We start from the raw sequence: 14265 nt of genomic DNA on the forward strand, positions 1-14265 counted from the left end.
TGCCAGGGAGGCAGCATGGTGCTAGGGAGGTAGTAGGGTGCCAGGGAGGCAGCTTGGTGCTAGGGAGGTAGTAGGGTGCCAGGGAGGCAGCATGGTGCTAGGGAGGTAGTAGGGTGCCAGGGAGGCAGCTTGGTGCTAGGGAGGTAGTAGGGTGCCAGGGAGGCAGCGTGGTGCTAGGGAGGTAGTAGGGTGCCATGGAGGCAGCTTGGTGTTAGGGAGGTAGTAGGGTGCCAGGGAGGCAGCGTGGTGCTAGGGAGGTAGTAGGGTGCCAGGGAGGCAGCGTGGTGCTAGGGAGGTAGTAGGGTGCCAGGGAGGCAGCGTGGTGCTAGGGAGGTAGTAGGGTGCCAGGGAGGCAGCATTGTGCTAGGGAGGTAGTAGGGTGCCAGGGAGGCAGCTTGGTGCTAGGGAGGTAGTAGGGTGCCAGAGTGGCAGCTTGTTGCTAGGGAGGTAGTAGGGTGTCAGGGAGGCAGCGTGTTGCCAGGGAGGCAGTATGGTGCCAGGAAGGTAGCGTGGTGCCAGGGAGGCAGTATGGTGCCAGGAAGGCAGCATGGTTCCAGAGAGGAAGCGTGGTGCCAGGGAGGCAGCGTGGTGCCAGGGAGGTAGCGTGGTGCCTGGGAGGCAGCGTGGTGCCAGGGAGGTAGCGTGGTGCCAGAGAGGTTTGGTTGTGCCAGTGAGGCAGCGTGGTGCCAGGGAGGCAGCGTGGTGCCAGCGAGGCAGCATGATGTTATGGAGGCAGGGTGGTGCCAGGGAGGCAGCATGGTGCCCAAGAGGACGAATGGTGCCAGGGAGGCAGTGTGGTGCTAGGGAGGCAGCGTGGTGCAAGGGAGGCAGCGTGGTGCCAGGGAGGAAGCGTGGTGCCATGGAGCCAGCGTCGGGCCAGGGAGGCAGCATGGTGCCAAGGAGGCAGCATGGTGCCAGGAGGCAGTGTGGTGCCAGAGAGACTGTGTGGTGCTAGGGAGGCAGCGTGGTGCAAGGGAGGCAGCTTGGTGCTAGGGAGGCAGCGTGGTGCAACGGGAGGCAGCATGGTGCCAGGGAGGCAGCATGGTGCCAGGAAGGCAGCATGGTGCAAGGGAGGACGCTTGGTGCCAGGGAGGCAGTATGGTGCCAGGGAGGTAGCGTGGTGCCCGGGAGGCAGCATAGTGCCAGGGATCCAGCATGTTGCCAAGGACGCAGCATGGTGCCAGGGAAGCAGCATGGTCCAGGGAGGCAGCGTGGTGCCAAGGCAAGCAGAATGGTGCCAAAGGAGGCAGCGTGATGCCATTGAGGCAGTGTGGTGCCAGGGAGGCAGCGTGGTGCCAGGGAGGCAGCGTGGTGCCAGGGAGGCAGCGTGGAGCCAGAAAGGCAGTGTGGTGCCAGGGAGGCAGTGTGTTGCCAGGGAGGCAGCATGGTGCCAGTGAGGCAGTATAATGCCAGAGAGACAGCGGGGTGCTAGGGAGGAAGTATGGTGCCAGGGAGGCAGTGTGGTGCCAGAGAGGCAACGTGGAGCTAGGGAGACAGCGGGGTGCTAGGGAGGCAGTATGGTGCTAGGGAAGCAGTATGGTGCCAGGGTGGCAGCGTGTTGCCAGGGAGGCAGCGTGGTGCCTGGGAGGCAGCATGGTACCAGGGAGGCAGCGTGGTGCCAGGGAGGCAGCGTGGAGCCAGAAAGGCAGTGTGGTGCCAGGGAGGCAGTGTGTTGCCAGGGAGGCAGCATGGTGCCAGTGAGGCAGTATAATGCCAGAGAGACAGCGGGGTGCTAGGGAGGAAGTATGGTGCCAGGGAGGCAGTGTGGTGCCAGAGAGGCAACGTGGAGCTAGGGAGACAGCGGGGTGCTAGGGAGGCAGTATGGTGCTAGGGAAGCAGTATGGTGCCAGGGTGGCAGCGTGTTGCCAGGGAGGCAGCGTGGTGCCTTGGAGGCAGCATGGTACCAGGGAGGCAGCATGGTGCCAGGGAGGCAGCGTGGTGCCTAGGAGGCAGCATGGGAGCCAGAGAGGCAGTGTGGTGCCAGGGAGGCAGAGGTGAAGAGGTGATGTTCAAAACTAGTGAAGCTCTGTTCACTAGGGTTCCTGTTGATGACCTGTTGGCATTCTTTCGGGATCTACTCCCTAAGTATAATTTAACTTTACCTACTAACACCATGAACAAATCCACAAGGGCCGTGACGAGGATTTGTTCATTTGATGCATCACGTTAGTTTGATCTCTGTGTGTGTACTAACACCATTATTGAACTTATAAAATTGTGCATTAAAGATAAATTTTTCAGCTTTAATGATTCATTTTATAAACAAAGATTTGGCATGGCGATGGTTAATCCCCTCTTCCCTGTTTTGAGCAATTTGTACATGGAATGTTTTGAAACAAATATCCTTCCCAGGATTTTACCCTCAAATTTGGTTTGGTACAGGTACGTTGACGATATTTTATGCCTGTGGCCGGTTAACCATGACGAAACTGATTTTCTCAATCAACTTAATTCGCTGGTTCCATCAATTAAATTCACAATTGAGAACAAAGTGAATGGTGTTCTGCCTTTTTTAGACATAATGATTCACAGAATCGGTAGGAGTTTCAAATTCAATGTGTATAAGAAACCTACCAATGTGTGCTCGTATGTCCATTTTTACTCAAATCATTATGTTCAGGTTAAGCGGGCAGTTTTTTCTGGTATGTTTCTCACAGCCCTGAGAGTTTGCAGTCCGGAATTTTTTATGAAGAAATAACGAATATATTTTAAATTAGGAAGAAGTTAAAATACCCAAAATCGATTTCGATCTTGCGTTTGGTCAAGCAAAAAGGACGTTCTACAAACAGACTACTAAGTCTAAACCAGAACTAAAAAATTCGTTGGTATTACCATATTCTGATGGTCTAGTAAATCTTGCCCCAGCCCTGAAGAACCTTAATATTAATCTAGTGTTCAAAATTGATAATAGTTAAGTCCATGTTAATTAAGAACTCGCCCTCGTCTGTAGCAGGTTGTGTGTACTTCATCCCTTGTAATGAGTGTGCATGTGTTTACATCGGCCAAACAGGTAAATCTCTTTCCTCGCGTTTAAAACAGCATTCATATGCTATTCGTACAGCCCAGCACTCCAGTGCATTGTATTTACATTCCAGTTTATGTGATCATTCTATCGACTTCATAGGGGCAAAATGTATTGTTAAAAGTAAGGATTTCGTTGAACGAAACGTGAACGAGTCTGCTCTGATCAAACATTGTAAAAACAGCCTTAATGTGAGCCCCGGTATGTACAAGTTGGATCCCTATTTTAGCCTCAATATAGCACGTGAAAACAATATAGCATCCATTTTACCCGTATGGCACTTGGGGGATATTAAAAGGAGCTGCCTCGCATGGGCCAATGAACCTTCTGCGGTTACTTTCTTTCTTATATTTCCTTTCCTTCACTTATTCTTGATGGTCAGGTGATCTGCCCAGGCGGATATAAAGGTCTGATCAGCAATGTTTTCTTATCTTCATTCTACTATGCTCTGATGAAGGCGAATTAGCCGAAAACGCGTTAAGCATTCTCTATTTTTCACATGTGGTTATTCTGCATACTTGGATCAGTGTTTTGTGATCATTGCTGTACATACATACATACATATATATATATATATATATATATATATATATATATATATATATATATATATATATATATATATATATATATGTCGTACCTAGTAGCCAGAACTCACTTCTCAGCCTACTATTCAAGGCCTGATTTGCCTAATAAGCCAAGTTTTCCTGAATTAATATATTTACTATAATTTTTTTCTTATGAAGTGATAAAGCAACCCTTTTCTCTATGTATGAGGTCAATTTATTTTTATTGGAGTTAAAATTAATGTAGATATATGACCGAACCTAACCAACCCTACCTAACCTAACCTAACCTATCTCTATAGGTTAGGTTAGGTTAGGTAGCCGAAAAAGTTAGGTTAGGTTAGGTTAGGTTGGTTAGGTAGTTGAAAAGCAATTAATTCATGAAAACTTGGCTTATTAGGCAAATCGGGCCCTGCATAGTAGGCTCAGAAGTGAGTTCTGGCTACTAGGTACGACATATATATATATATATATATATATATATATATATATATATATATATATATATATATATATATATATATATATATATATATAATATATATATATATATATATATATATATATATATATATATATATATATATATATATATATGTCGTACCTAGTAGCCAGAACGCACTTCTGAGCCTACTATGCAACGCCTGATTTGCCTAATAAGCCAAGTTTTCATGAATTAATTGTTTTTCGGCTACCTAACCTACCTAACCTAACCTAACCTAACTTTTTCGGCTACCTAACCAAACCTAACCTATAAAGATAGGTTAGGTTAGGTTAGGTAGGGTTGGTTAGGTTCGGTCATATATCTTTGTTAATTTTAACTCCAATAAATAAAAATTTACCTCATACATAATGAAATGGGTAGCTTTATCATTTCATAAGAAAAAAATTATAGAAAATATATTAATTCAGGAAAACTTGGCTTAATAGGCAAATCGGGCCTTGCATAGTAGTCTGAGAAGTGCGTTCTGGCTACTAGGTACGACATATATATATATATATATATATATATATATATATATATATATATATATATATATATATATATATATATATATATATATATATATATATATATATATATATGTCGTACCTAGTAGCCAGAACGCACTTCTCAGCCTACTATGCAAGGCCCGATTTGCCTAATAAGCCAAGTTTTCATGAATTAATGTTTTTTCGACTACCTAACCTACCTAACCTAACCTAACCTAACTTTTTCGGCTACCTAACCTAACCTAACCTATAAATATAGGTTAGGTTAGGTTAGGTAGGGTTGGTTAGGTCATATATCTACGTTAATTTTAACTCCAATAAAAAAAATTGACCTCATACATAATGAAATGGGTAGCTTTATCATTTCTTAAAAAAATTAGAGAAACTATATTATTTCAGGAAAACTTGGCTTATTAGGCAAATCGGGCCATGCATAGTAGGCTGAGAAGTGCGTTCTGGCTACTAGGTGCGATATATATATATATATATATATATATATATATATATATATATATATATATATATATATATATTAGTATATTTTGGTAGCAGTCTTTCCTGTAGACATATATTATTAAATATGACCGAAAAAGTAAGATTAATAATTCTAACACGAATTTTCTCAATCTTTCGTACATTACGCTTCACTGTTGGAGGTAAATCAAAAATCACTTCTCCAAAATTCATTTTTATTTCTAGTCTGACGCGACACGGGTGCGTTTCGTAAAACTTATTACATTTTTAAAGACTTCACAAATACACAACTGATTAGAACGTATCTCTGATTTTATATCTACATTTGAGTGAGGTGGGAAGGGTGATGTGGCATTAACACAAGACAGAACAGGAGGGGATATTAATAGGGTATTAAAAGTATCAACACAAGACAGAACAGAAACAATGGGTATTGAATAGAAGTGTTTGTAGAAAGCCTATTGGTCCATATTTCTTGATGCTTCTATATTGGAGCGGAGTCTTGAGGTGGGTAGAATATAGTTGTGCAATAATTGGCTGTTGATTGCTGGTGTTGACTTCTTGATGTGTAGTGCCTCGCAAACGTCAAGCCGCCTGCTATCGCTGTATCTATCGATGATTTCTGCGTTGTTTACTAGGATTTCTCTGGCGATGGTTTGGTTATGGGAAGAGATTATATGTTCCTTAATGGAGCCCTGTTGCTTATGCATCGTTAAACGCCTAGAAAGAGATGTTGTTGTCTTGCCTATATACTGGGTTTTTTGGAGCTTACAGTCCCCAAGTGGGCATTTGAAGGCATAGACGACATTAGTCTCTTTTAAAGCGTTCTGTTTTGTGTCTGGAGAGTTTCTCATGAGTAGGCTGGCCGTTTTTCTGGTTTTATAGTAAATCGTCAGTTGTATCCTCTGATTTTTGTCTGTAGGGATAACGTTTCTATTAACAATATCTTTCAGGACCCTTTCCTCCGTTTTATGAGCTGTGGAAAAGAAGTTCCTGTAAAATAGTCTAATAGGGGGTATAGGTGTTGTGTTAGTTGTCTCTTCAGAGGTTGCATGGCTTTTCACTTTCCTTCTTATGATGTCTTCGATGAAACCATTGGAGAAGCCGTTATTGACTAGGACCTGCCTTACCCTACAGAGTTCTTCGTCGACTTGCTTCCATTCTGAGCTGTGGCTGAGAGCACGGTCGACGTATGCGTTAACAACACTCCTCTTGTACCTGTCAGGGCAGTCGCTGTTGGCATTTAGGCACATTCCTATGTTTGTTTCCTTAGTGTAGACTGCAGTGTGGAAACCTCCGCCCTTTTCCATGACTGTTACATCTAGAAAAGGCAGCTTCCCATCCTTTTCCGTCTCGTAAGTGAAACGCAGCACGGAACTCTGCTCAAATGCCTCCTTCAGCTTCTGCAGATGTCTGACATCAGGTACCTGTGTAAAAATGTCGTCAACATACCTGCAGTATATGGCCGGTTTCAAGTTCATGTCGACTAAGACTTTTTGCTCGATGGTACCCATGTAGAAGTTTGCAAACAGGACACCTAGGGGAGAACCCATGGCGACCCCATCTACTTGCTTATACATGTGCCCATCCGGGCTCAAGAAGGGTGCCTCTTTAGTACAAGCTTGGAGTAGTTTCCTCAGAATACTTTCTGGCATGTCAAGAGGAGTACAGGCTGGATCACGATACACTCTGTCGGCTATCATTCCGATTGTCTCGTCCATATATATATATATATATATATATATATATATATATATATATATTTTTTTTTTTTAATTTGTGAGGGTACCACCTCTGGATATATATATATATATATATATATATATATATATATATATATATATATATATATATATATATATATATATATATATATATATATATATATATATATATATATATATATATATATATATATATATATATATATGGTCAGGTGATCTGCCCAGGCGGATATAAAGGTCTGATCAGCAATGTAAATACTCCGAAATTACCATCTCTTTTAAGGGTCTGAGCAGGTGGTGGAGCGAGTTAAGGCATACCTGTTATGCCAGTGGCTGGAAGGCTTCTGTGCTGGCTAGGGTTCGAGTCTCCTGGTGGGAAAGTGTTCTAAAGTTGTATACTTCACTCTCGTGTTTAGGAGAGTTGTGCCTTAAGCATAGACACTGTGTCTTCCCATATTAACAGGGACTTGATGAAATAAACGTATAAATGACCCCTCACTTGCTCTAGTGCTGTTGGGAGGTGTTGATCTTTGGGGTATTTAAATACTCCGAAATTACCATCTCTTTTAAGGGTCTGAGCAGGTGGTGGAGCGGGTTAAGGCGTACCTGTTATGCCAGTGGCTGGAAGGCTTCTGTGCTGGCTAGGGTTCGAGTCTCCTGGTGGGAAAGTGTTCTAAAGTTGTATACTTCACTCTCGTGTTTAGGAGAGTTGTGCCTTAAGCATAGGCACTGTGTCTTCCCATATTAACAGGGACTTGATGAAATAAACGTATAAATGACCCCTCACTTGCTCTAGTGCTCTTGGGAGGTGTTGATCTTTGGGGTATTTAAATACTCCGAAATTACCATCTCTTTTAAGGGTCTGAGCAGGTGGTGGAGCGGGTTAAGGCGTACCTGTTATGCCAGTGGCTGGAAGGCTTCTGTGCTGGCTAGGGTTCGAGTCTCCTGGTGGGAAAGTGTTCTAAAGTTGTATACTTCACTCTCGTGTTTAGGAGAGTTGTGCCTTAAGCATAGACACTGTGTCTTCCCATATTAACAGGGACTTGATGAAATAAACGTATAAATGACCCCTCACTTGCTCTAGTGCTCTTGGGAGGTGTTGATCTTTGGGGTATTTAAATACTCCGAAATTACCATCTCTTTTAAGGGTCTGAGCAGGTGGTGGAGCGGGTTAAGGCGTACCTGTTATGCCAGTGTCTGGAAGGCTTCTGTGCTGGCTAGGGTTCGAGTCTCCTGGTGGGAAAGTGTTCTAAAGTTATATATATATATATATATATATATATATATATATATATATATATATAATGTTTCGCCATCAGCCGACACCATTTCAGACCCATTAACTGTTGGTGAATCTGAGGTCTACAAAGCAGCCCTTTCTTTTCCACCTGGGTCACCAGGTGGCTTTACAGGGTTAAAACCTCAACATATCTAGCAAATGTTAAGTCCTGCGGTTGGTGATGCTGCACAAGATCTTCTTATGGAACTCACAAGGTTCGTCAACATGTGCCTGGCTGGTGAGATACCTGAGGTCATCAGGTCTCTCTTTTTTGGTGCCTCCCTCTGTGCTCTCAAAAAGAAGGACGAAGGAATCAGGCCAATCGCTGTTGGCAACACTCTCCGACGCCTGATTGCCAAGGCTGCTACCAAGGTTGTCAGCCAGCTAGCGGCTGAATTGCTGAAACCAATCCAGCTAGGATTTGGAATCCCCCAAGGCTGTGAAGCGGCTGCCCATGCGGCACGAGCATACATCACCAACATTTCTGATGAAGAGGCCCTGCTCAAACTGGACTTTAAGAATGCCTTCAACATGGTCAGAAGAGATGCAGTACTTTGTGCTGTACATCGCCATTTCCGGCCCCTCTACCCGTTCATACTGTCGTGCTACAGTGGTGAGTCAAAACTGCTCTTCGGTGAATATGAAATCAGATCATGTGAAGGTGTTCAGCAAGGTGATCCTCTTGCTCCCCTTCATTTTTAGTCTTAAAAGAAATCACCGAAAGCTTGTCCAGCGAGTTCAACATTTATTTTTTGCATAATGGCTTTATAGCTGGCACCGTAGACCATCTCTTGGCAGATATCAGGAAAATAAGGGAGCAAAAAGTAAGCCTGGGTCTCGTCCTGAACCCTTCCAAGTGTGAAGTAGTCTCTTCCAACCCTGACATCGTAGCTTGAATAAGGTCTGCCTTGCCTGGAGCCTATGTCATTAGGGCCGAGAACAGCACCCTCCTTGGAGCCCCCCTCGGGTCTAACGCCATTGAGGAGATCCTTGACAAGAAAATCGCAGACCTTAGAAGGATGGAAGACAGAATAGGTGACATCGATGCCCACGATGCTTTTTATCTCCTCACCAAATGCCTATCCCTTCCGAGGCTAACCTACTTTCTGAGGTGCGCCCCTTCTTACGACAACCGAAAGCTTGAAGAGTATGACCTCTTACTGAAGACCATGCTGGAAAAAGTTGTTAACCTCTCCCTCAACGAATGCCAGTGGAAACAAGCCACTCTTCCTGTTAGGCTCGGTGGCTTGGGTGTCCGCACCGCCACCCAAATTGCTGTCCCAGCCTTCCTGTCTTCCTCCTCAGCATCAGATGACCTGGTTAAGGAAATTCTACCTGACACCCTGAGTGATGTAGCGGGGATACAGGACCCCCACTACATGGAATGCGACACAAAATGGGGTGCCATGGCAGACCCAGCACTCAGACCAGCCATGCCGGAAGCCAAGAAACAATCCAGTTGGGACAGCCCCATTGTAGACAAAGAAGCCACAGCTTTGCTGGAGGCAGCAACAAACCCCAGTGATCGTGCACGCCTCACAGCTGTGCAGGCTCCCCATGCAGGGGACTTCCTTTTGGCAGTCCCCATGTCTGCGACAAGCACACGTCTTGATCCGCAGGAGCTCCGTATTGCAGTCGCTCTCTGCCTTGCTGCCCCTATCCACACTGTTCACAGGTGTATTTGCGGTGAGGCAGATGCTGACGAATATGGATTGCATGGCCTGCACTGTGGAAAATCGGGGGGTTGGCACACTAGACACGGCGAAGTCAATGACATCATTAAAAGAAGCCTTGCTCCGGCTCAGTGTCCAGCAGAGAGAGAGCCCCGCAACCTACTGAACCGTGACTCTGTTAGCTTTGGTCTGTTAGCAAAGGTCTGATGGTGTAGTGGGTTAAAGCATACTAGTTATGCCAGCTACTGGAAGGTAGTTGTGCTTTCTGGGTTCGAGTCCCACTGGTGGGTGTTGTCCAAAGATTATTAATCTTCACTTGTGGTTTATGCAAGTATAGGCTTATAAGCTGGACACGAGTTCTCTCACATTGACAGTGGCTTGATGGAAAATGCAGACTGACCCCACACTCATCTGGTGCCTTCGGGAAGTGGAGATGTTTGGGATATATATCTCGAACTATCTACTTCTTTTGTAAGGTCTGATGGTCTGATGGGTTAAAGCATACTAGTTATGCCAGCTACTGGAAGGTAGTTGTGTTTTCTGGGTTCGAGTCCCACTGGTGGGTGTTGTCCAAAGATTATTAATCTTCACTTGTGGTTTATGCAAGTATAGGCTTATAAGCTGGACACGAGTTCTCTCACATTGACAGTGGCTTGATGGAAAATGCAGACTGACCCCACACTCATCTGGTGCCTTCGGGAAGTGGAGATGTTTGGGATATATATCTCGAACTATCTACTTCTTTTGTAAGGTCTGATGGTGTAGTGGGTTAAAGCATACTAGTTATGCCAGCTACTGGAAGGTAGTTGTGCTTTCTGGGTTCGAGTCCCACTGGTGGGTGCTGTCCAAAGATTATTAATCTTCACTTGTCGTTTATGCAAGTATAGGCTTATAAGCTGGACACGAGTTCTCTCACATTGACAGTGGCTTGATGGAAAATGCAGACTGACCCCACACTCATCTGGTGCCTTCGGGAAGTGGAGATGTTTGGGATATATATCTCGAACTATCTACTTCTTTTGTAAGGTCTGATGGTGTAGTGGGTTAAAGCATACTAGTTATGCCAGCTACTGGAAGGTAGTTGTGCTTTCTGGGTTCGAGTCCCACTGGTGGGTGTTGTCCAAAGATTATTAATCTTCACTTGTGGTTTATGCAAGTATAGGCTTATAAGCTGGACACGAGTTCTCTCACATTGACAGTGGCTTGATGGAAAATGCAGACTGACCCCACACTCATCTGGTGCCTTCGGGAAGTGGAGTTGTTTGGGATATATATCTCGAACTATCTACTTCTTTTGTAAGGTCTGATGGTGTAGTGGGTTAAAGCATACTAGTTATGCCAGCTACTGGAAGGTAGTTGTGCTTTCTGGGTTCGAGTCCCACTGGTGGGTGTTGTCCAAAGATTATTAATCTTCACTTGTGGTTTATGCAAGTATAGGCTTATAAGCTGGACACGAGTTCTCTCACATTGACAGTGGCTTGATGGAAAATGCAGACTGACCCCACACTCATCTGGTGCCTTCGGGAAGTGGAGATGTTTGGGATATATATCTCGAACTATCTACTTCTTTTGTAAGGTCTGATGGTGTAGTGGGTTAAAGCATACTAGTTATGCCAGCTACTGGAAGGTAGTTGTGCTTTCTGGGTTCGAGTCCCACTGGTGGGTGTTGTCCAAAGATTATTAATCTTCACTTGTGGTTTATGCAAGTATAGGCTTATAAGCTGGACACGAGTTCTCTCACATTGACAGTGGCTTGATGGAAAATGCAGACTGACCCCACACTCATCTGGTGCCTTCGGGAAGTGGAGATGTTTGGGATATATATCTCGAACTATCTACTTCTTTTGTAAGGTCTGATGATGTAGTGGGTTAAAGCATACTAGTTATGCCAGCTACTGGAAGGTAGTTGTGCTTTCTGGGTTCGAGTCCCACTGGTGGGTGTTGTCCAAAGATTATTAATCTTCACTTGTCGTTTATGCAAGTATAGGCTTATAAGCTGGACACGAGTTCTCTCACATTGACAGTGGCTTGATGGAAAATGCAGACTGACCCCACACTCATCTGGTGCCTTCGGGAAGTGGAGATGTTTGGGATATATATCTCGAACTATCTACTTCTTTTGTAAGGTCTGATGGTGTAGTGGGTTAAAGCATACTAGTTATGCCAGCTACTGGAAGGTAGTTGTGCTTTCTGGGTTCGAGTCCCACTGGTGGGTGTTGTCCAAAGATTATTAATCTTCACTTGTGGTTTATGCAAGTATAGGCTTATAAGCTGGACACGAGTTCTCTCACATTGACAGTGGCTTGATGGAAAATGCAGACTGACCCCACACTCATCTGGTGCCTTCGGGAAGTGGAGATGTTTGGGATATATATCTCGAACTATCTACTTCTTTTGTAAGGTCTGATGGTCTGATGGGTTAAAGCATACTAGTTATGCCAGCTACTGGAAGGTAGTTGTGTTTTCTGGGTTCGAGTCCCACTGGTGGGTGTTGTCCAAAGATTATTAATCTTCACTTGTGGTTTATGCAAGTATAGGCTTATAAGCTGGACACGAGTTCTCTCACATTGACAGTGGCTTGATGGAAAATGCAGACTGACCCCACACTCATCTGGTGCCTTCGGGAAGTGGAGATGTTTGGGATATATATCTCGAACTATCTACTTCTTTTGTAAGGTCTGATGGTGTAGTGGGTTAAAGCATACTAGTTATGCCAGCTACTGGAAGGTAGTTGTGCTTTCTGGGTTCGAGTCCCACTGGTGGGTGCTGTCCAAAGATTATTAATCTTCACTTGTCGTTTATGCAAGTATAGGCTTATAAGCTGGACACGAGTTCTCTCACATTGACAGTGGCTTGATGGAAAATGCAGACTGACCCCACACTCATCTGGTGCCTTCGGGAAGTGGAGATGTTTGGGATATATATCTCGAACTATCTACTTCTTTTGTAAGGTCTGATGGTGTAGTGGGTTAAAGCATACTAGTTATGCCAGCTACTGGAAGGTAGTTGTGCTTTCTGGGTTCGAGTCCCACTGGTGGGTGTTGTCCAAAGATTATTAATCTTCACTTGTGGTTTATGCAAGTATAGGCTTATAAGCTGGACACGAGTTCTCTCACATTGACAGTGGCTTGATGGAAAATGCAGACTGACCCCACACTCATCTGGTGCCTTCGGGAAGTGGAGTTGTTTGGGATATATATCTCGAACTATCTACTTCTTTTGTAAGGTCTGATGGTGTAGTGGGTTAAAGCATACTAGTTATGCCAGCTACTGGAAGGTAGTTGTGCTTTCTGGGTTCGAGTCCCACTGGTGGGTGTTGTCCAAAGATTATTAATCTTCACTTGTGGTTTATGCAAGTATAGGCTTATAAGCTGGACACGAGTTCTCTCACATTGACAGTGGCTTGATGGAAAATGCAGACTGACCCCACACTTATCTGGTGCCTTCGGGAAGTGGAGATGTTTGGGATATATATCTCGAACTATCTACTTCTTTTGTAAGGTCTGATGGTGTAGTGGGTTAAAGCATACTAGTTATGCCAGCTACTGGAAGGTAGTTGTGCTTTCTGGGTTCGAGTCCCACTGGTGGGTGTTGTCCAAAGATTATTAATCTTCACTTGTGGTTTATGCAAGTATAGGCTTATAAGCTGGACACGAGTTCTCTCACATTGACAGTGGCTTGATGGAAAATGCAGACTGACCCCACACTCATCTGGTGCCTTCGGGAAGTGGAGATGTTTGGGATATATATCTCGAACTATCTACTTCTTTTGTAAGGTCTGATGGTGTAGTGGGTTAAAGCATACTAGTTATGCCAGCTACTGGAAGGTAGTTGTGCTTTCTGGGTTCGAGTCCCACTGGTGGGTGTTGTCCAAAGATTATTAATCTTCACTTGTCGTTTATGCAAGTATAGGCTTATAAGCTGGACACGAGTTCTCTCACATTGACAGTGGCTTGATGGAAAATGCAGACTGACCCCACACTCATCTGGTGCCTTCGGGAAGTGGAGATGTTTGGGATATATATCTCGAACTATCTACTTCTTTTGTAAGGTCTGATGGTGTAGTGGGTTAAAGCATACTAGTTATGCCAGCTACTGGAAGGTAGTTGTGCTTTCTGGGTTCGAGTCCCACTGGTGGGTGTTGTCCAAAGATTATTAATCTTCACTTGTCGTTTATGCAAGTATAGGCTTATAAGCTGGACACGAGTTCTCTCACATTGACAGTGGCTTGATGGAAAATGCAGACTGACCCCACACTCATCTGGTGCCTTCGGGAAGTGGAGATGTTTGGGATATATATCTCGAACTATCTACTTCTTTTGTAAGGTCTGATGGTCTGATGGGTTAAAGCATACTAGTTATGCCAGCTACTGGAAGGTAGTTGTGTTTTCTGGGTTCGAGTCCCACTGGTGGGTGTTGTCCAAAGATTATTAATCTTCACTTGTGGTTTATGCAAGTATAGGCTTATAAGCTGGACACGAGTTCTCTCACATTGACAGTGGCTTGATGGAAAATGCAGACTGACCCCACACTC

The sequence above is a fragment of the Procambarus clarkii genome, chromosome 38 (genome assembly GCF_040958095.1).
Source record: "Procambarus clarkii isolate CNS0578487 chromosome 38, FALCON_Pclarkii_2.0, whole genome shotgun sequence".
Lineage (NCBI taxonomy): Eukaryota > Metazoa > Arthropoda > Malacostraca > Decapoda > Cambaridae > Procambarus > Procambarus clarkii.